Source organism: Dermacentor albipictus, chromosome 3, assembly GCF_038994185.2.
Source record: "Dermacentor albipictus isolate Rhodes 1998 colony chromosome 3, USDA_Dalb.pri_finalv2, whole genome shotgun sequence".
NCBI classification, from domain to species: Eukaryota; Metazoa; Arthropoda; class Arachnida; order Ixodida; family Ixodidae; genus Dermacentor; species Dermacentor albipictus.
In genome coordinates, this window is record NC_091823.1 from 178,454,676 (window position 1) to 178,477,706 (window position 23,031).

The window sequence follows — 23,031 nt, forward strand, 5'->3', positions numbered from 1 at the left end:
GCCGTTCCCGGAAAAATTTAACCTTCTCGCCTATGGTGCGCTCTACCGTGTCAAAGCGAGAGCGGCGAACACACAGCGCGCACAAAGGCATAAGCCGTCTGCAGATCATCTTCAGAGACGGTGCGGGTGGCCGCGCGCGGCCGTACTAAGTGCGCACTTCTTGGCCGAGTTCACCCGTCGGTCACCCGTCTGCCTGTGTTTTTATTCTCGGGTTTAGTCTGGTTTGGTGGTCTCCCGGCGAATTCTTGCTTTCCTTCTGAACTTCGACATCGCACCACTGTAATATTGGACTACGGCAAGGTGAGAAATGCTGTTCGACAGCCTGCGACGCATTTCAAGAAATTAGGCTTATGGCACGGCATCTATAGCTATACTTGTGACACAGTTGACGGAAAACAGTGTGGCCGTGGTGGCGCAGTTATTTTAACGAATGACTTGTACTGGGAGATGTTTGCGACGCTTTCTATCATCCCCAATATCACTGTACCTTATTTTGCTAGTTTTTTCGTCACGTTAGTCGCACAGGGCGCTGTCACGCAGTTTCGCGTGTGCTGAATCATACTGCGACAAGTTTTGGATGCTTCTCTGACACCCAACATTATTGTAACCAATTTCATTACTTCTTGGGGTACTTTTGAAGCGCAGTGGGCCTTCCTGGCGCTGTGACGCGGTTAGTGAAAAACACCTCGGCCGTCGTGCGCCGTTATGTTTCGCTATTTCAATCACTGACAAGACAAGTTCGTGGCGCTTTCTCTGACGCCCAACATTGTTGAAAATTGTTTTCTGTGCTTCTTTTTTTACTTATGAAGCCCGCTCGCCGCGGCTCTCATGACGCAGCGAAAAGCAGCTCGGCCATGGTGACCGTTACTTTCGCGCATACTCAATCTGCGACAAGCTTGTGACAATTTTTAAGCCTTTTTGCGGCACTCACACTTATCAAAAACGCGACGCGCAATTGCCAAGAGTGATAACACGGGAGTGTTTTGCTTGCACAGGCAGAACGTGCAAAAGATAACCCCAAGGCGCTCAAACGCCATGAACTTGTAACTCGAAAATTCTGTCGTCTGAACGGCATCCATGCATGCATTTGTCTTTAGTGCAAGTAGAAGGAATTCTGCGACCATGCAGCCTGGTCTGTGTGAGAGCCTGCGTTGTGGTCGCCTCTGTGTATTCGTAGCGTACTGTCGCGTCAGCTGTAGCCAAGTTCTCCTGGAAACGCACAGTAACTAATGTATTCGAGCTCTCAATGTGCAGGAAGTAAGACCTGGTATGAGGGGAATGCTTGTACACAGGATGTATTCCTGGTACGTAGGGTACTGTTTTGGATGAGTCGCGTATTTTCTACGCCATGTATGTAAAAGCGAACTGCTTTTTTTTTGTAGCACCACCCATTCACCGCTTTCGCACGTTTCGCCTCTACACGCATAAATCACATATGTTAATAACGAAATGACACTTATTTCTTGATGATACTAACTTTATTGGGCGAACCTCTGCCCACAAAAGCAGGCTACATTCAATTCTCAACGAAAGCGGCGAACAGAGTCGACGACTGTGGAAAATCTGATCTGCGGGTCAAGCGCGTCGGTTTGTGTACATCAGTCGTGGAGTGTTCCAGAGTAATCACTGGGACCCGCGTGTCTTCCACAAAGTTCTGCACTATTCGCATCCCGCATACGTGCAATCAGATTACACAGGGTGCGGTGACAGGCAACGGATGAAACCATCGATAACATTCCAGAAACTTCCGATACAAGGAGGCGCGTCCGGCGCTATGCGATAACATTTCTTAGGCGGTGACAAGCGGTCACCCGGAATAGCTAAACAAGTACACGTGTAATAATATATAAACCTTTATGTTCCTCACGGACGCCACCACATGACAATATATGCCCGGAAACTTGGAATGAAAAGCGTGCCAAAAACCTATTGCTAGAAGCGTCATCTAGCGTAGCGCGATGAAGCGCAACTAGGTGAAGTAGGGACAAACAATTAAACAAAAAGAACCTATAAGGAAGAAATTTTTGAAAATGCATAAGCAGAGTACTCTCCAACAAAGTAACAGTTCCCCTTCAGATAACATTCGGTTCGCTATAGAGAAACTGAGCCTTTCTTTTTTTTTAAAATTTACAGTGTAGAAGTTGGTTCTTAACTGGACACCCGTAAAGCTTCTGGCAATTGCTAAAGCTTCCCAATTGAGGGCAGTGGCTCGGCCGAGGTTATTTTTTTTAATTCTTCGCGTGTTTGTCCAAGGCGTCGCCATTCACTTCAAGTTATGCTGGATCTAGCACCCGGCATTCATGGGTATAGGAAGATATGACCGCAAACAAGGCATTATCTTTCATCTTGACGCTGCTGCATTTGAAGTGTTTTGTCCCACCCGGACGTTGAAACCACGGCACTACGCGAGGAGACGCATTGCAGTTTTTGTTCTCTCTTCGTAACACAAGCACTCGACGCACAGCAAGCATGTTCGGTTGAAATGCTCCTTAATTGATAATATGGCGCAACGCTGTCTTCTATGAGAACGTTCTCATACGAATACGGGACGTTGCAAAGGGTTTTGAGCGCTTCGAAGATTCTTCGAATAGTTTGCGCATATATGTCACAACTGTGGCTGTGGATTAGCTATTGAAGCATTCTTTCTTTTTCTTAATCGGTGACGTGTATTTTATATTGTAGACAGAGATAATGAGGAGGAAAGGCAGGGAGGTTAACCAGATATCAGTTCCCGGTTTTCTACCCTACACTGGGGATGGAAGATAGGGGTTAGAAAGATGACAGTAAGGAAAACGATAAACAACAAAAAGAAACACGCACACATGGAGACACACACACACAAAAAAAGGCGTTCCAGTTAAAGACGTTTGCAAAGACCGGTAGATCGTAAAAAGCGGAATAGCGCTTGCACGGCCTCCTTCTGTGACGTTAGGTCACTTCGATGGTGTAGAATTCTTTTTTCCGATAGCAGTTGGTCCTCCAGTCAGTCAAGTTCATGGCAAACACATTCCCTCTGTGGACTTTACTGCGCGCAGGCGCACAAAATATGGTCAATACATTCTTCATGGCTGCAGTGGTGACAGGTTGGGGGTCATTATGCAAAAAAGAGGTGAGGCGTGAAGACAGGACACAAGAGTAGAGAAGTGGACAACACGATGGATATGTATATCAAAGATCTGTATTATTCCTTGCCGTATGACGGGTTGCTAAATTCCGTAAATGAGGGCATTAAAGAAGAAGTGCAAGAGTCGGCTTTTATTGACAGATGCGGTGTTTCCACGGGAGGTTTTCTATAAAATATTTCAATATACTTGAATTCGACGCTGATTGGGTGGAGAGATGGCATTTTTCCGCAGAAATCAGGCATTTGTATTGGCTCAAAGGTTGCCCCTATTCTTAGCAATATTTACCTGAGTAAGGTTGACAGCTGCTTAGAGAAGTCCTTAGGTGATAGCGTTATCAAGATATTTCGTTACGTTGATGAATACTGGATTTTCTGCAATAAGGAAGAAATGGATACCGCTGCTACCTCAGTAAGTGAGCATGTTCAACTTTATGGAGGAGGATTAAAGTTTACCAAGGAATTTCCTCAGCGACGCGTAATTCAGTTTCTTGACATTTCCTTGGTCTTCGAACAAAATCACGTTTCTTGGCAGTACTCCCCAAGATCTTCGAAGCCGTTGCTAAACTTTGAATCGAAGCATTATAAAGTAGTAAAAAACGGAATCGCCATGCCGTGCATTAAGTCCTCTCTCACCAGATCTTGCTTGCACAAGATGAGCGCCAGTTTTAATAAATAGGTCCCGCGCCTATTAGAAGCAGGTTATCCTAGTGTAGCAGTGGCTGCTGCAGCTGAGCGCCTAAAGAAGTCGGTTTCGAGGGGGACGGACGTGATTACAGAAAGCAGTAACAGCAAAAAAAAAAAAGAGTAGTGGCTATGCCGTACATTCATTGTCTCACAGGCTTAAAAAAACTTGCAAGTAGATACAATGTTAATGTTGCTTTCACTGCTCCCAATAAACTAGGTAAGATATGCGCTGCCGTGCAGAGGAAAAGGGAGCAGGTAAAAGGGGAAAAAAACTCATATTTGTCCATTGAAGCATAATAAGAACGACAGGCTTACTGACTGTCATATGGGTTTGGTTTGTAAAATTCCCTTTAGCTGTGGCCGGTTCTACGTAGGGCAAACGGGGCGGTGTATCAATCAAAGGCTAATGGAGCATAAAAGGTCATTAACCGGTGGATCGCCTTCTAAACTTTCCCTGAATTGTCAAGATTGTAACTGCACGCCAGAGTTAAATGAATGCGCGATATTGCACAGGCACAAGAATGAAGATACGCGTCTTATGGTAGAGGCATGGCATATCTATAACGGTGGAAGTTCGTGCGTGCGTCAGCCTTCGATTACCTTATATAAGGAAGAGATTAAGTGCGTTAACAGTTATTTCTCACGTAGACCGACACATCTACCCGACTGGCACGCGATGATACCATTCCTGAGCTTGCGCAGATGAGTTTTGTGTCTTCTTTCTTTTTTCGCCTCAGTGCTCTCTTCAGTTGATAGTCGGCGTTCGTGTTGTCCACTTCTCCACTCTTGTGGCCTGTCTGCACGCCTCACCTCTTTTTTGCATAATGAATCCTTACCAATTAGCTCAGTTTTCTGTCGTTCCAGGTTGGGGTGTCCGTCATCCCTATGCGGAACGCATAGGCTTTGGTAAAGGCAACGCCCAGCCACAGTCGATGCAAAAGTGTGGCGTCTCCAAGGGCGAAGATGTGATTGCGCTCGAAGACCTAATGTTGGATCAAATGAGTACAGTCACATCTTTCTTAAAAGGGAGTCATTCCATTGTGACATGGTGCACTGCCGAGCAAGCAGGTGGATTTTCCGTGCCGCGGCAGTTCTGAAAAGTGGAATTGGTACGTGTCCGCAGTATGGGCTGAACAGGCAGCTTTATCGGCCCGCTCATCGCCAATCATCCCGCTGTTACTTGGAAGCTATTGGAAAGTTATTTTATGGCCTGCATCACTTATATGGTGTAACGTCTCTGTAATGTGAAATATTAGCTTAGCTGCTCATGCGGTCCACGTCGTAAAGGTGACAGTAGAGACCGCAGTGCCGCCTTAGAAACTCAGAATATTGTCCACTTGTGTGGCTGTTCATTACCAATGTAATGAAGGGCAGTAAAGAGCGCGGCGAGCTCTGCTGCCATCGACGTTGTCACGTGAGTCGTCTTAGAGTTGATTGTTGTGACTGTCGCTAGTACCACGATTGCCGCCGTAGAACTGTTTGGCAAGACATATCCATCAGTGTAGATATGTGTAGAGTCACGTTAGTTCACGTACAGAATAGTACCGTGAGCTGTTTAAGGGCTGGTGATGACAGATCAGCTTTTTTCGTGATTCCAGGTATTGTGAGGTTGATTTTTGGTTGAGCGAGGCACCATGGAGGAATCGAAGGTCTCGCAGCCGGAGTAAAACAGTTTGACAGTGATTCATCATGTGCGGTAATTGTTTGGCTGAAAGATGTGCGAGGTCTGTCCGCTGGTAGAGAGGCTAAGTGGTGACGAAAATTCCTGGTTAGATGCCTTATATGGGTCCTGAGGACTTCAGTTTCAATGTAGGTGGTCACAAAGTTGTCTCTAGCCATGGCTATTGTAGCCGCTGTTGACGCACTCCGAGGCAGGCCTAGACAAATCCAGATGGCTTGAGCCTGAACACTTTGTATTGTACGTGGATTCATCTTACCTGTGTTGGTTATTGTTGGCAAGCTGTATCCCAGAAAGCCTAGAAAAAGCACCCTGTACAGTTTTAACATGGCAATTGTCGACATTCCCCACGTCTTGCCAGTGAAAAACTTGAACAGCTGGCGGATGCCTGTCAACTGTTTTTTCACGTACGATACGTGAGGGCTTCATGATAAGTCCCTAACGATTGGGTGGCGGCTCCCAGTTTGGGTGGCGGATCTCTGAATTATCGATAGCAACTGTAGGCGTGTTACTGTAGACGTCCATATGCAGCTGTCATCCGTGTACATTGATAACTTGACTGTGCTCGGCACGTGCTCATGGAGAGCAATTAGAGCTAGAAAAAATAACACAGGGCTAAGTACACCGCCTTGGCGGACGCCGCTGCAGCTATAATTTAGAGAAATATGGCCTTTATCGGTGCGCACAAAAAACGATCGCAGGGAGAGATAGCTCCGTATCCATTGAAACATCCGACCACCCATTCCTACGTCAGGAGAGAGCCGAGGAGATGGTTTCATGCGTAACGTTGTCATATGCCCCTTTGACATCAATGAACAAAGAAGCGCAGAGACGCTTACGGCATTTCTCATGCTGAATGTAGGTGACCAGGTCGACGACGTTACCGATAGATGATCGACCACGTCGAAAGCCCGCCATGGCATCCGGGTAGGTGTTGTGGTACTCCAAGTGCCACTCCAGGCGTCTTAGCACCATCCTCTCCATTACTTTGCCCGCACAGCTTACCAAAGCGATCGGGCGATATGACGAGAGTTCCAACGGCGACTTGCCAGGCTTCAGCAGTGGAAGAAGGCGACTTGTCTTCCAGTTTGTTGGTAGCGCCCCATCTCTCCACGATTCATTGTACAGCTCAAGGAGAGCACCTCTTGCTCGCTCACCCAGATGACACAGTGCACGGAAGGAAATTCCATCAGGTCCTGGCGCTGATGCACAGCCACACAAAGCTAATGCTGTCTTAAGTTCGTGGATTGAGAATGGTAGGTCCATGCGGTGATCACGTGGTGGCGTACAACTACTCGAAGGCGTTGGAACGTTGGGAGCTTGGAGTTGGCCGGATAATCTGGCGCATAAATCCTCTGCCACCTCCATCTCCGCTTTCTTTTGAGAGGGCAAGAGACTTGAATGGGAACCGCTGTACGAGGAGTGTCCGGAGACTGCACACCGTTCTCCATAGTTGCGATAAAGGCTTGCATGGATCTAGCAACCTACAGAAGGCAGTCCAACGCTGCGATTCAAGCTTGTCTAACCGGCGCTGAATCTTCTCTTGCGTGTGTCTGGCGGTCCGTAAATCGTCCGTTGTCTTCGTACGTCGGTATCTTCGTTCAGCACGTCATCGGATTGCTCGAAGTCGTTCTAGTTCTACATCAAATTCCGTCAGTTTGGAAGAGCATGTGAGAATGCGTATACATTCTCGCTCAACGCTCTTGATTGCCTCTTTGAAGTCGAAAGATGGATTGGCGTCGCAGTGTTCTTCCCTCACGGATGGAAATTTAGACCAGTCCACTCTTTGGATCGTATCTCGTATTTTGGAAGGGGACAATACACTGATATTGACGTACGTGGGGATATGGTCACTCCCGTGCGTCTCTATGTCCTGAAACCACCCAGCACATCTGACAAGGCTTCGTGATACGAAAGCCGAGTAAAGACAGCTGTTGTATGTGGAGCCACGAAGAAACGTAGGGCTTCCGTCATTCAGCAGCCAAAGTTTATTACCGAAGGCGAAAGATACCAGAGCTCTGACGTTGACCTTCGAACTTCCCCAGAGTGTATGATGGGCGTTGAAATCTCCAATAATGACCCAGGGACCGGGAGTTGAGGATAAGATTCCTCGTAGTCTTTTGTGACCAGATTGACTTGACGGAGATAAGTAGGCACCCCTAAAGTAAACGTAAAATTCTTTCTTCTTGCTGTTAGGCATATATATTTATGGTCGTCGTTAGGTGGCACAGGCTGATGAATGTAAGTGAAGTCATGGTGAATAAACACCAAAACCTTACTGTTTTCACCAACAGTTAATCGGGTTCGTTATGTACCACTCGCAAATGATGACAATGGGAAACACATTGGCATACACGAAGCGACGGAAATCCGAAATGTGCGCTCTGAGTCCGCGAGCAGTCGACTGAAAAATAGCTGCTTGACGGACCTCACCCCTGAAAGACAGTGGCTTGGGAGCCATGATCTACTCAAGGGTTGCCAGCACTGGACTCAGAAAGTCCGGTACTTGAAGCGCACTTCTGGCAGACGGCGTGTGCATGTTGTTTAGCAACACGCGAATGACATTCATTAAAGGCCTTATAAGAGCTATCACTAGCTCATCTGTTTTCCGCGACACAGCCCCTTGATGTACTGGGGGCGGCTTCTTCTGTGGCTCTTATGCCGGTCGTGTATGTGGAAGTGGCGGCCATTCCTTTGTACAAAGAGACCTGGCAGTTTTCTCCCTTCCAGCCCCTTGATGTCCACACCTTGATGTCCACACCTTGATGTCCACACAGCCCCTTGATGTACTGGGGGCGGCTTCTTCTGTGGCTCTTATGCCGGTCGTGTATGTGGAAGTGGCGGCCGTTCCTTTGTACAAAGAGACCTGGCAGTTTTCTCCCTTCCAACATAGGTGCTTGGGGTGCTGGAAACTTCCGCTGATGGTGTTGCTTGACGAGTTGACTTTTCTTGAAAAGTTTATATTCTCCGTCAGGAAGTCCTTTCACGGTGACGTCATCTTCGCCGCACTTTCACCGCGGTCTCTTTGTGGGTAGAGTTATCTCTTGCAATTTCTTTAAGAATGGTATGTCTTTCTTGATCTGGGGACAGTCTTTGGAAGAGGTGCAGTGATCAGCCTGACAGTTAGGACACTTCAACGTGTTGCGCTGCAGTTGTCTTCTGAGTGGGGTTCAGCGCATTGAGGACACACGGCAGAATTTCTGCAAACAACCTCCACATGGCCAATCTTCTGACATTTGAGGCATTGCATTGGTCTTGCAATAAATGCCCGAACCTAGTGGCGAAAGTGTCCAACCTTCACCGAGGCGACCAACATGCACAATGACGTTGTGTTCACTTGATGGTTTTATAAGAACTAGGAGGTCTGCGTTAGGTATTTCATTGTCAATGTCATAGATAACTCCTGTCATTGTGGCACCATTCGCTGGCACGATGGAGCGGACCTTGATGTCACCCAGCTGCGTTACATGTTGTAGTATGTTCAGCGTGCTCTGGTTCATCACATCGATTGCCAGGATGTTCACCTAGCGTTTATCCTGACATCCTTGATATCGTTCGGCGCGGTTCTCTCTAGATATACGGAGATTGCTTGCCTCTTGAGGACGCGTAGTTTGTCAGTAGCGTTCTGTGGCACAAACAGGATGGAGTGAGGCCATCGTTGAGGCGCAGTTTTCACGGTGTTCGAGCTCGATGTCGGAAATGCGTTGAGAATTCTTCGTTTGGCCTTGCGGTACTGGACAAGTCGAAAGCTGTTTTCCGAGAACTCGCCACCTGATGCGGAGTACAGCTTTGTGTCCTCGCTACCACTCGATGTATTTCCTCGCTTCCTCGAACCAATGTCCGCGGGTGAACGGGCACCGTGAGTGTCCTCGGGATGCTGTACATTCATCACCGCGATGTAGTGGGCGGTAGACGAAATGCTTGTCTTTGTATATTGTATATTGTCTGAAGAGTTATCTCCTATTAAAAGTGATGTGGTTCTTGGAACTTTCTTCGCACTGTCATTCATTCCCCTTCTAGTCCTTCACGTTCTTAAGAAGCGTACGAAACGAATAGCTTTCATTGCCAGCCTAATTGTGTTCTCTTTGAGACACCTGCCGCTCTGATAGAGACAGGATGGCCTATAAAGCTGGGGTGAGTTGCGAGCCCTGAAAAAATCCGAATACTGCTCGAGCAGTGGTGGATATGCTGGACCAGAAAAGAATTTCAACATTCGGGCCAATGGAACGTAAATCAAGACGTCGCTATCTCTTCCTGGCGTGACGTCAGCTTTTTTTTCTTGACGGAATTCCTTCCCCCCCCCCCAATACAAAGATGGGGACGGTTGTAACACACCGCTATATTCTGTAAACGTGGGCTTCTATGGAAGCTTCCTTATTAGCCAACATAAGCCGTGGCACTTGCAGTTCCACCCAACCTTGCTGTGCATTAGCCCCTTATCCGTTTTGTTGGTAATTTGAAAGTTTTCATTATTGACCACCCAACCTTGCTGTGCATTAGCCCCTTATCCGTTTTGTTGGTAATTTGAAAGTTTTCATTATTGACGTGTGAAGCACTAAAGAATTGAAATCGCTAAATATAGAAGACAAGTAGAAACTCCAGTGCTAAACAGTTTTCACCGCCAGCTTTCTGTCGAACAGCACTAGTGCAAGCTCAAGAGTAAACGGCTCATCAAAGTAATGAAATATTGTATCAAACCTGAGCACAACGTTGCGTGCATATTGTTATTACCCTTCTGCGCAGTAGACCTATGAATGTGCTATAAAATAAGAAACATACAATGCACCATAATTATCTGCGCTCCATTTCTGTGCCTCTATTGTGAAGAAATAGGCGTTAACAACGAACACGAATACGCAGGTTTGCAACAACAGTGTGCATACAAACATTCATTTACATTTATTTTAAAGCGTAAGGTGTTATGGGCTCATTACAACAGTTAATTGAATTGACGATTTTGTCACCTGCTGCTCTCGCCGGTTTCCGTCACTGCTAACGCCAGGAATGAGAAAAAAATTCCCAGTTCCAGCCGAGATTGAAGCCGGGCCTTGTGCGGGGGAATCAGCTCCTCTGCCACTGCGCCACCTCAGTGCTTGCTAGCTGCTAAGTGAAGAAGTAACGGAAGATTACGAAGATGTATACAGAAATCATAGAATGAAAAACATGCTTCGAATACCTGGTTTAATCAAACAGGCTAAGTGAGTATTTGTCGCCGCGCTGTTTCAAACGGTATCCCAATAAATCTCCATCATCCTCAGCAGCAGCGTCGTATCGTCCCTTGTCACGCGATGTCAGATGCGCACCGCGTAAAATCGATACGTACAGACTTGGCATTACAGTTTCGTCGTATTCTACCATGTGTCACGAGATGTAGTAGCTATTTCGTATCGTGTCACACGACAAGGTACGTGATATGTGCGACGCATTGCAGAGACACACGTGTTTTACTCTTCGGTACACGTTATGGCGCCTCCTCGCAAGGTACAAACCGCTGCTGAAGAAGCAAATCGTGGAGCAACGCATGTGGCTGCAACCAGCCAACCTCGGGCTGAGCAGGCCACTTTACAGGCAGCAGCACAAGCCGCAGCTCGTCGTGGAACCGTGGCGGGCACTTCAGTTCGTACTCGTGAAAACGACGCTAAGAGATTTCGCGACGAAGACCCTCTAGTGTGCGCTGAGGAAAATTGAGCTCCTACAGAGCTCCAGCTTCAACAGTCACTGAACTGCGTGTGCTGCGCAGGTCTGTGTCTTTTTTGCAATCCATTGATAACAACATTCACCGACGATTACGATACTCCCTAATGCGAAATTTCAGCGCAGATCTACACGTGTTTTCATTGCGCGTGTCAATATGATTGTATGACTATGAATGACGATGATTGTATAGGGACACAGTTTATAATAGGAAGAGAACGTTGTGAGTAGAGTAGCTGGCGCGGATAATCTGTCCCGTGCGACACAATGGGAACGGAGCGAAGTGTGGCGCGACTGCCTCGCTAATCGGGAGATCGCCAGAGGCAGAGCGTGGATGACACGTAGGCGCAATTCACAGCAGCTGCCATACTCCTAATGCAAAGCTTTGTTTTCGTACAGATAACGCGCGCTGCTCTGGTGCTACATCATAGCCATCGTCTCCGCACAGCCCGCCTTGCACGGCGCTACGCATTTCTTCTCGTGGTTTTGTTACATCAACGACGAGAACCGCCATTCGTCGCGGCGAAGTCCTGGCACCAGTGTCAGAGGCGACAACACCCAAGGGTCACATCGAACCATGCTCATAGCCGCACGCCATCAGCCCTTGCAGGAGCAGTGATATCCGTCACACACGCTAGTACCGTGCAATGGCCTCAGCAGCTTACGTCGCGGATGAGCGCAGCCCTCTCCACCTCACGCCGCACCGCCCCCCTCCCCCCTCGGAATCGCATGTGAGCTCGCCTACGCGGCTGAGGATGCTGTGGCCGCCGCAACTCGGCGCCTCCGCAAGTCGTTTCCCATCCACTCCTCCGTTTTCCGCCTCATGCTTTCACTTTAGCCTCTTAAGCCTTGCTGTGCTCGTTCGCTCGGTTACGAAGTACAACAACGCCGAGGCACGCCGATTGTCAACGTAGGAACGGGTGCTCAAGGGCTGCGTTCTATAAGGTGCTGACAGATCAGTGGCAAACGGTGCCTACACATAACAAGCCAGATTAACGAAAAATGAGAATAACTTTAGCGCATATGCCCTTGTGCACGCGAGTGTCTCAGGCTATGACGGCGCTAGACATTTGATTACATTGAAATGACAGCTTTATGAACTACGCCTTTTGTGTTTTCGTGGTAACATGAGGACAATGCTGACATTTATTACGCGTATAACAAAGAACGCTGTGTCATTATATTGCAAACTATTAAATGACCTGCCTTGACAGATTTTATTCAGTGCAGGAAACAGGTGCACATCGTCAGAAATTGTGGACTTACGAAGAAAATGTATTAAGAAATTAATATTGAAAGATTATAATACTGCAGTTTAGCGGTGCCAGGGCTAAAAACAGGAAAATAAACAAAGTAGAGGCAAAATTCGTCAGATCCTACAGCGCCTGATGACAATCTGAAAATTTTGTGGATGTGCGTTTATGAGGGTAATCATGCATCCCATGGTAGACGCGGAGACAACAATATAGAGAAGCTGCTCCCTTCCCCTCTCCAAGAAATAATAAATATTTATGCCTCGGTGATGGGCATGTTCGATGGAGAGGGAAAGAAAAAAGAAAGTGCTGCAGAGGCAATTTCAGTAAAGCGGATTGAGCTGTGTATTCCTCTTTCAGTTTTTCTTTTTTTACTGGGTGCTTCATCCATTGGGAGCAGCAGCTTTATGGCCTTTGAACAACAGCTGGTGAATTATATCTTTTGTCATACGTGCCGCCATCCAAGTCGCACCGCATTTGCTGATTTCTAGCAAAAAAAGAAAGGGAGGAGGATTTCTGGTACAGTTCTCTATTCCAAGAAGCAAAAGTCACAATGCCGTTGCCGCGATGAGAGAAAAAGAAATGATGACGCAGAGTTTTTCGATCATTCAGCACTCATGAAAGTATCGATTTTCTGTTTCCGCTCTCGGTTGTGTTCGGCATTTGAGGCGCAACGTCCACATTTAGCTGTCTTTTGCTTTAGCGGTGACAGGCCACATAATCTAACCGTGGAAGATTTATTTATTTATTTTATTTGTAAAATACCTTACAAAGCCTTTACATGGGGACTGAGTAAGGGGGCATAGAATCAAGTACATAAAATCTAGTAACACCAATAATAAAAAGAAAACACCAGCCAAATGCCCATCCTAAAAGTCAGAGAAACATATTACCTACATAACGCTGCATATGAGTACAATAAAAAGGAACTCTAAGTTTGTAACAAACGTATAACAGTGCAGGAAAAAGGTACAAAAATAACACAGAACAGTGAGTGGGATATCAATGGTTAACGAGGCTTAAGCGAGTTGAGTGAGTGCTTGAATTTTTCATGGTCAGTTTTCGCAACTATGTTGTCGGGCAGGTTGTTTCAGAGCCGAATGGCACGCGGTATTGGAGACGAGTTAAATGCTTCTGTTTTACCATAGATGCACGTGAAGCTATGATGATGGTGTAATCTGTACGACGTGTGCGATGACCTTTCTAGGTGTAGGGAACGGTTGTTAGTGTGGTAGGTGTATTTATAAAATAATGACAAAAGGGCTGTGTCGCGACGATTACTTAGCAGCTGAAATGAAATGTGAATCTTTGTTTGAGTTACGCTAGAACGGTAGTCATAATACCGAGAAATGAAACGTGCGGCTCTATTTTGGATTGACTCCAGCATGTTAATTATATAATTTTGGCGGGGAGACCAGACTAGAGCGGCGAACTCAAGTCGTGGGCGAACAAATGTTTGAAATTTCAGTTTGCGGATGAGTGGAGGTGAGTTTCGAAGGTTACGTCGCAAGTAAACCAGTGATCGAGAAGCACTGGCACAGATGTTGGTAATGTGAGAAGTCCAGGAGAGGTTTGTTGAAAGATTTACGCCTAGATATTTAAATGATGAGGTTCGAGATAATGGGACGCATTAATACAGTAGGAATAGTCCAAGTTAGTGCGTTTGCGGGTGAAGGACGTCACTTTACATTTTTATGAATTTAGAGTCATTAGCCAGGTGTCACACCAATTAATAATTTGGTTAAGATCATTTTGGAGGATCAAGTGGTCATCGGAGGTGTTAATAGAACGATAGATAGTGCAGTCGTCAGCGAAAATGCACATCCATGATGATACGTTATTGGGTATGTCATCAATGTATATCAGAAAGGGTAAGGGACCAAGAACGTTTCTATGTGGTACACCGGATGGAACACCTGAAAGGGGCGAGGAGAAGTTGTTAGCGAAAGCAAACTGCTGCCTGTTAGAAAAAAAAATTCAAAGCCAGCAAAGAGTTAGTGAATCAAGTTTTAATGATGATAACTTCAAAAACAGGCGACAATGAGCTACGCGGTCAAAAGCTTTAGAAAATTCCAGGAAGATGCTGTCAGTTTAAAGGTTTGAGTCCACGTTACTATGTAAATGTGTCGCAAATGCACGCAGTTCCGTTTCGCACGACAAACCTATTTTTTTCTGGCAAAAATTACAAGATTTTTCTATACAAGGCTTGATGTTTAAGGCGCATTAGCCACTGTAACCTTATTTGGGGCACTGCGACTCTTACTTTCATCTCTACATTAGAGAGAATACAACTAAGGCCGTCGGTTGCATTCTGAATGATACCGTCGATAGCGAGACGCGTCCCGTTTTAAAAAGCTAAATTTACTTGTTATGCCGGATACTTTCAGACAATTTGTACCAATTTAGCATAAAAATATGTAGTCGTAGAAATAGGGAACCCAAGCTCAAGTTTGGGCGCGCGACGACCGCGCGCACGTTTGCTCTAGCGAGCGAGCCGTGCAAACCTGGGGATAGATGGCGCTCGCGCAGCCAGCCGCAACCAGTTTGCAGGCGGCCACTGCACGTGCGCGCCCGCGCTATTTAGTCGGGAACGTTGTCAAAAGGCTGCTTGCGCGAACTTGAGTTTCCGCTATGGCAAAAGCGGCCCCGCCGAAGCGAAAAGCGCGGTCCGAAGTATTGCGGTGTCGTGGGCTGCTGTGTCGTAACGAGCCCCTAATTCTCGTACCTTCAGTACTGGTGCACTTCAGTGAAGCAGTGCATTCTACAGCATGAATCTTTTTCTAACTCATTTGGGAAGAGGTCCGAGACATCTTTTTCTAAGCGTCTTTCTGTTCCAGGCTTTCCGCTTGGCTTGCGCCATTTGTAGGGCTGGCTGGTGCATGAATTTACTTCTTTATTGTTGACGTAAATGCACACCGCATCTGTGTGCTTGCACTGAGCCGTAATGCCAGTTTTGCAGGTGCACCTGCCTTCTCGAACGCAAAAATACCGCTTTTCATGACACGACCCCTGCAGCTATGAAAGAAAAAAGATAAGGGCGAGACAGTGAAGCCAATTGCCACTACTTTTCAAATGCAGCTGCCTTACAAGCTTGCCTCTACAAATATTCAGAAACATTGCATGGTGCGCATTTCTAAAGCTAACTCCAAGTTTGCACCTGTGCCACAATACTCCCCGCTGCCCCATAAAGGGAAAGTAAAGGTAACATAATGTGCTTACGTTTACTAATATAAACACTAGCACACTGTTTCGAGTGTGCGTTCACTAGCGCGGTAATTACGCGAGTGCATCACGCGCACGATACCATATGGCGCCTTTAATTCTGCACCACTCACACTGAACCGCCTTCGTGCAGCAGGTTTTATGCGCCTGTAACGCCGATACTTTCACAAAACTCGAGTGCAGGCATGACGCGACCGCCGAAATCAACGAGGTGATCAGTTCAACCTGCTTCCCAGTGCTTAAATTTCAGCTGCCTCGCCGCCAAGTCAGTAGGTTATGCTCCAACGGGCGAAGCAAAAGTGTATTTTCGCAGGCTTTTTAGTGGGATGCTATGGCCGTACAATTATTTTTTTTCACACGCCGCAAACGTTCGTCTCCGACAGTAGACGACAACAACTGTAAGGCTGCCATATCAAAACAACTAAAACATATGCTTCATATTCGACAAGGATAAACGTCGAGAGTACGCGGCTTTATTCCGTATTGTGTATAGACAATCAGTATTTTTAAGATATGACAGAATGACACTCATCTCGAGGTACACGTCGTACACGATGTTGTCGCTCACTGGTGAAATACATTTCGCGTTGAGCTGTGCATCGTTGCCGTTGATTGTCTGCTCCACAGAGCATACGTGACTGACGAGCCTTTCTCGTTTTAACAAGTTGGCTTTCCTGAAATAGCTGTCCAGCTCGCCGATCTCTCTGAAGCCGCACTGAAGGCGATACATTGTGACGCACCACACGTGCACCGCGAGGAGAGGGCCCTGCACGTGCACAAAAAGCGAGCGGCTGCAGCGCAGCGCAGCCGAAATGCGCAGTGGATATTCCCAGCTTCGATTTTTCTGCCACAGATGCCGCCACCTGTCAGGAGCAGTGGCGCCGCTCGCGGTGCTTGGGTAGCCTATAACAACATCCTAACGTCGTCATGAATTTAGAACTGATGGATAGATATGTAAATGTGCACAGTTGCAAACTCTGCGAGACAACAAGGGCAAGGACAAATTACATTTATCAAATGCTGTGGTCCTCAGTTACCGTTTCATGGACACAAAAAGTACATTAGTGAATTTTCGCTATCATTTATTTGCTGCCACCAAGCAAAATACGTTTTGTGACCATGTATTTGCTGAATTTTGTATTGCGGAATGTATCCGCTGACACATCTATTAACTTCTTATGTATAACGTGTGAAATATCGGTTGCACTATTGTTTTTATTCACGTGTACCGAGGTATGTGAATTATGTATCGCTTATCGTTTCTTTGATACTACGAATCATCCATTGACTATGTAACTCCTCACCTTGGAATGACTTGCTAAGGGCATAGTTGGTGTATACCAATGAGCGCAAAAAAAAAAAGAAACCATAGAGCACAAAAGAAAAGGGATGGAAGGACAATCGTCCCATGTCCATCGCTTGCCTTATGTGTCTTTGTATTTTTCACGCTGCCTAATTATGTCAACCTGACATTGTATTCCTCTACTGCCTGCTACAAATGGCCACAGTCCGCGGGCAGCCACGCGCATGATTTTTGCACGCTCTCTTAAACTTCGGGGTAGAAAACAAAGTTAACTGAGCTGAATATTTGGGGAGCGGGAAATGATGCCTGCCATACTTAACACACGACAGACTAATGGAAACTGTTAAAAGCTATTTGCTATGCTAAGCTGTGTTTAAAAGAGTGTTGATACCATAGCGACCAGGCAAGGCCCGTACATCTGTAATTCTATAGGGGCTGTACAAGGGGCTGTAAATAGGGACGCCAACTTCCAAAGCGAGGAACACAGATGGGCGAGCTCGTCACGAGGTTCTAACAAGCTGCCTTGCGACTGTGTCGTCGGCATCACGCGCACGAAAACACGGTTTGAAAATCCGCGTGCTTGAGTTTCGGTACAATGCCCCCTGTGAGGCATGTTTTCCGTTACTCTGTTGGATTTAACTGTTTCCCCGAAATTATATGCCTAATTCATCCCTTTCAATGTTTGTCGCAGGTTTCAACCTGCTGCACAGGGCTGCTCGGAAGACGACATTCAAGACGCGGGCGACTCCGGAAGCAAAAAAAAACAAAACAAAACATTGTGCAGAATGGTTATCGTAGCCTCAGAGGATTATAGAACAGTGCTGTTGCCGCTGATATCGAAAGAACGCTGTGACAAATAACGGTTTTAAGGATAAATATTAAGAGTTCATATAATCGGCGGATTTTGCGGCTGTTTGAAGCTCTTTATTTATCGATCTTTAGCATACTGCTGGAGCGTTCTGCATGTCGGTATGTTGCTGCTTTTGAGTCCTGCAAGCTCCGCAAGCGCCCGTCCTTGTTTCCCGCCAGTCCACTTCAGCCTATCGAGATCCCAACTGTCCCGTTAAGGGCTTGGGAGGACATGGAGCATGGCGTCTGTGTGCAAACATAACAGCCATAGCTTTTCTGAACAAGTGCACCGGTTCCGTATGGCTATCAAAGGCTAAATATTGCTGCATATGTACATTGGCTTTCTTATTACATTTTAAGCGTCTGAATCATTGCAGCTTAGAGTGGCGCCATTTCCAGAATTTTCACTCGCTCCTATATACTCACTCGGGCTAACGATCCGATTGGCGTCCCTAATGACGTCATCCATAATACTCCAGGCATGCCAATCAGCAGCGCATCTTTCCCACAGGATATGTAAACAAGTGATTTCTTTATCTGCAGAAATGTAAGGAGAAAGGCAATCAATGTAGATGTTTTGGAAAATCAGTGGCACATATTAGCTTGAGAACAGGCATGGTCTGTTGCGGCTGTTGTCTTCACACGTGCATGTGCGCGTGTGCGAACGAAATGTGTCAGCAAAGAAAATGTGCAGATCCTATGCACTGTGGGAATTGAAGTTATGCGAAGCATTTTGCAGGTACCTGGCTATCTAGCAATTGTTTGGGGCTTCGTAAGGTGAAACCAGGCGGACCAACCTGTTCCTGTAAATCAAGTAGTTGTTTGCGTGGGCAGACTTGTATGCAATGAATTACATGTGATTACTTACTTGTAATATATTACATTTGTGGTGATTTCCTCATTTACCGATTACTCTCGCTACTCAGTAACGATCATTGTAACAATTTTATTCAGCAACCAGTTGGACGTAATTAGTTTATTGACGAGAAGAGCTGTAACAGGAGACGCAGCTTTACGTACCTGTAATTTGTGGTAACTACAGTAAAAACTGCACGGTCGTGCTACGCAGCATCCAAGTAGATGCGTAGGTACACCCGGTAGCTAAATATGTGTTTCCTCATGTTAACGCTCCATCAGATGTTGCCACATGAGTTAAACAGGCACAGGTACGTCTCGATAGCGATAACCACTTAAGACGTTAATGCCTGAAAACCACCTACTCACAATTTGTGCATCTTTTTATTGACCCGACCAGGAGCGTCTTCTTCAAGTACGAGCAGCAATGAAACAAAGTTCTGCGTTTCAGAGAAAGTGTACCTACGACATAGAAAGTGTACCGGAACCAATTTGGATAGAACCAGCGCGCTGTGAACAATTGTTAATTGTATCTTTCTGTGTAGTGCCGTACATTTCCCGTGCTTTGTTTGATGAGGTCATCTCTTCTATGGGAAGTGTAGCACCTTCCCATAGCAAGCACATAGTAATCATTCTTGGTAATTTTAATACATCCGGAATTGGTTGGAACACGCGTAGACATTCATACTACAATCATTACGCTGAGAAGAAATGTAGCCTGCTGTTGGAATTTCTGTACTTCTGTTCCCTTCAGCAGCATCACTTGATTACGAATGCCTGTGGTAACAGCTTATACCTTTCCCAACGAACATGCGACTTATAGATGTCTTTCGTTTTGACATTTCTCTAGTGCGTCCCAATAACGTTTGCCCGTAACTAAACATAACTCTCTGAGTCACCACTGAGGCAGAGCTCCTCCAGTGACATAAACGAATCACCTCGCTTTGCTTTAAAGCGTGGAGATTATGTTGGTTTCCGTGTCCACCACCGATTGGTCCCTCGTTACGGAAAAAAACAATGTTCATCCCCATGTAGGTCTGTTTACGGAGCTTGTTTTGAGCAGTATGCGCAAATACATTCCCCAGTAGACCTGAACGCAGTAAATATCCCCACTGGTTTTCGTCTGAACGTTTAACTGTCCAAAAGTATAAAGATCGCACGCACCGCAAATTCAGAAGTTCTGTGCCCTGCGTCGAATCACCGCAGAGAATTCCGCGTTTTTTGGACTCTGTTCAAACGCCTCTGTAAGCGGAATCAGGACGCATACATTGCATGCTTGGAAAAGAGTGCCTTCAACCAACCACCAGAATTTAGAAGTATACACGCAAGCACTCTAGTAAGCATGGAGAGTGTTTTCGCCTGCTTGGCGCTAGTGGAGTAGCAGTCGAAGCAGTCGAGGAATATTTTGCAGCCAATTTTTAATTCTTATATAGAGCTTCATGTTTCGACAACGTTGTGAGTCACCATAACATGACAGTGCCTACATCTACTACTGTGTTCCTTGATCAAAAGCTCATGTTGCCTGCGTTGATTCCTTTCCAATCTTGTGTCATATCGTCGCCGTCAGCCACCGTCTTCAAAAAGCCGTTGTCTTACCATTCAACTCATGCCGTCATCGCCACGCAGTCGCTTTACCATCGTCATCAATGCAGCAGCGTCATTGCACTGTCGTCATGATTTCGTAATCATACCGCCTTCGTCGCTCTATTGATGTCTTTTCATTATTTTGCAATCAAGCTCATCATCATCATCAGGCTGGTTACGCCCACTGCAGGGTAAAGGCCTCTCCCATACTTCTCCAACAACTCCGGCCATGTACTAATTGTCGCCATGTCGTCCCTGCAAACTTCTTAATCTCATCTGCCCACCTAACTATCGGCCGCCCCTGCTACGCTTCCCTTCCTTTGGAATCCATTCCGTAACCCTTAATGACCATCGGTTATCTTCCCTCCTCAATACATGTCCTGCCCATGCCCATTTCTTTTTGATTTCAACTAAGCTGTCATTAACTCGCGTTTGTCCCCTCACCCAATCTGCTCTTTTTTATCCCTTAACGTTACACCCTTCATTCTTCTTTCCATAGCTCGTTGCGTCGTCCTCAATTTAAGTAGAACCCGTTTCGTAAGCCTCCAGGTTTCTGCCCTGTAGGTGAGTACTGGTAAGACACAGCTAATATACACTTTTCTCTTGAGGGATAATGGTAACCTGCTGTTCATGATCTGAGAATGCCTGCCAAACGCACCCCAGCCCATTTTTATTCTTCTGATTATTTCCGTCTCATGATCCGGATCTGCCATCACTACCTGCCCTAAGTAGAAGTTCCCTTACCACTACCAGTGCTTCGCTACCCATTGTAAATTGCTGTTCTCTTCCGAGACTGTTAAACATTACTTTTGTTTTCAGCAGATTAAATTTGAGAGGCACTCTTCTGCTTTGCTTCTCCCAGTCAGTGAGCATGCATTGAAATTGGTCGCCTGAGTTACTAAGCAAGGCAATATCATCAGGGAATCGCAAGTTCCTAAGATATTTTCCATTACCTTTTACCCCAATTCTCCCCAATTCAGGTCTCTGAATACCTCCTGTAAACACGTTGTGAACAGCATTGGAGAGATCGTATCTCCCTGCCTGACGCCTTTCTTTATTCCGATTTTGTTGCTTTCTTTATGGATGACTACGGTGGCTGTGGAGCCGCAGTATTTTTACGTACGGCTCGTCGCGATAACTGCATGTGATTTTATCACTTGCCGCTATCCGTAAGAGCTTTGTAAATCGCAAACGCTTTCAGAACCATTGTATGTTCAAAAAGAAGTAAGGCGAGAAGACGCTTCAAATAGTTTGTTCAGGATCGCATGATTCCTAGCCTATGCGGAGCGTGCTTAGCGTGTGTTTTGTGTGTTTGAATTTATTTGACTTGGCAGTCCACTGTGCACGGGATGCTGTTGAAATAAGGAGTCACGTAACAGAAGGCGTTATTTCGATGGCGGCATGCTTTCGTTATAAGGAAGCCACGCGCTTGGCGGTGTCTTTCACCAGTGGGTAGTCGCGACCACTGAAGTTACGCGCAGCGCCAGTGCTAGTTAGAAACTTTGCCGCAGCTGCATGCTGCAAGTGGTCACTTGGGCGCGTTATCTTCAACTCACTGAAAGCACATGAGGAATTCATGTTTTATGCTGAATAAAGGATAAACCCCATATAAGCAATCTTGCGCGCGACCAACATTTGCGCGCGACAGCGACAAGCGATGCGATGAAGGTGGCTGTCGCGTTCGCTCGTCGCCTACAAGTCGTACTCCGTGCGAGCGACGACTTTGAGCGACGTCTCCCCGGTGTGATGGCTGCAAATACGTCTGGAAACTAGCGTGACGCATGCTTTAGAAATTTAATTTGATGTATTTTACTGTAAGCAGTAACATAAAAGATTTCCGAAGGTCTTGCAGTAGGTTCTTATCCTTGCACATTTAAAAAGTCGATCGCTTGCTCGTTCCGCGCGACAGTCGGTAGTATTTAAATGATGTACATCGAGTTCCACCCTCGCGCTATTGGCTAGTCACTCATAGCACTTCCGCAAGATGAGTGACGATTTCTAGGTTTCCAGAACCGAGCCATCTGTTCAAGCGACGGCCCGTTTTTTCGCTCGTCGCCGTCGCGCACTAAACCGCTCTCACAGTGTTTATCCCTAAGAATGAACTGTTTTTGCTCATGTATTCAAATGGTGTGATTATAGGTCTGGTTTTGTCTCCTGTTGCGGTTTTCGAGCCCGGTGCGAATCTGAAAGGGTGCTTGTGTCTACGAAATCGGTGAATTTTCAAGCAGCGAGTCATGCATAGGCATGGAATATAACGTCTGCTGTGTGGAAATACAATTGCAGCGGCGCTTTGCATACGCTTGTTGTTTTGCACATGCCTGTGCATTTGGTAATATGAGTCGGCGTATCAGAGTTATGTCATCATCATCGTCATCAGCCTGGTTACGCCCACTGCAGGCCAAAGGCCTCTCCCATACTTCTCCAACTACCCAGGTCATGTACTAATTGTGGCCATGTCCCTGCAAACTTCCTAATCTCAGCCGCCCACCTGGTTATGTCATATCAATAGCTAAATCATCCTCGGGGGGGTTACAAGCGTAATGTGTACATCTCGCTACTGCATGGCCGATCAAAATCTGCTGCTCGCTTTAATATTGTAGTGGAGAAATAAAGTATCAAAATGAAACATTGCTTTAAGTTTGTGTTACCAGTCGTCTGTCGTACACAACTCAAAGAGTTGGTCTAATATACTAATAATAACTGTAGTCTAACTGCAACTTGTACGTGCCTCCAAGAATGTAAAGTGCTAAAATTCAAACTACAGCAGTAGTCGAGTCTGTCAAAA

The 23,031-nt window shown here is 46.3% G+C and overlaps 1 protein-coding gene and 1 long non-coding RNA gene across 3 annotated transcripts in view; one reads left to right on the forward strand and one right to left on the reverse strand.

Annotated features, from left to right (window-relative positions):
* The window catches only part of LOC135917191 (uncharacterized), a 31,617-nt gene extending 13,759 nt beyond the window's left edge, over positions 1 to 17,858 (forward strand). Inside the window, exon 3 of the long non-coding RNA XR_010569221.1 lies at positions 17,650 to 17,858. This is a non-coding gene — a long non-coding RNA (uncharacterized lncRNA). The remainder of the gene's footprint in view (positions 1 to 17,649) is intronic.
* Positions 1 to 23,031, reverse strand: part of LOC135917192 (FMRFamide receptor-like) — a 982,442-nt gene that overhangs the window by 440,313 nt on the left and 519,098 nt on the right. The gene's annotated exons all lie outside the window — the stretch shown is intronic.